The sequence below is a fragment of the Nicrophorus vespilloides genome, unplaced genomic scaffold, assembly GCF_001412225.1.
Source record: "Nicrophorus vespilloides isolate i.1.1-1 unplaced genomic scaffold, Nicve_v1.0, whole genome shotgun sequence".
NCBI lineage: Eukaryota > Metazoa > Arthropoda > Insecta > Coleoptera > Silphidae > Nicrophorus > Nicrophorus vespilloides.
The window spans coordinates 4,410-4,683 of NW_017096853.1; positions in this window are offsets into that span (position 1 = coordinate 4,410).

A 274-nucleotide genomic window follows, 5' to 3' on the forward strand; every position below is an offset into this window, starting at 1 on the left:
TAACAATTTTTTCAGTAAAAGTTTATTATTAATAGATAAATCAATGTAAAAATATGAATATAATCATTCAAAGTATTGAAAGATGTATAAACCATGAATATTATCAAATCTAGAGACTCGCATCAGAAACAAAAACAAAGGAAATTAGAAATTTTTATATTGTTTTTTCTATTGTTTTTGCTGTATTCTTTTAATTTTCTTAGTAAATTAAAAGTACTGAAACAAAATAGAAGCGTTATAACAATAATTGAAACTATTTAAATAGAAATATCAT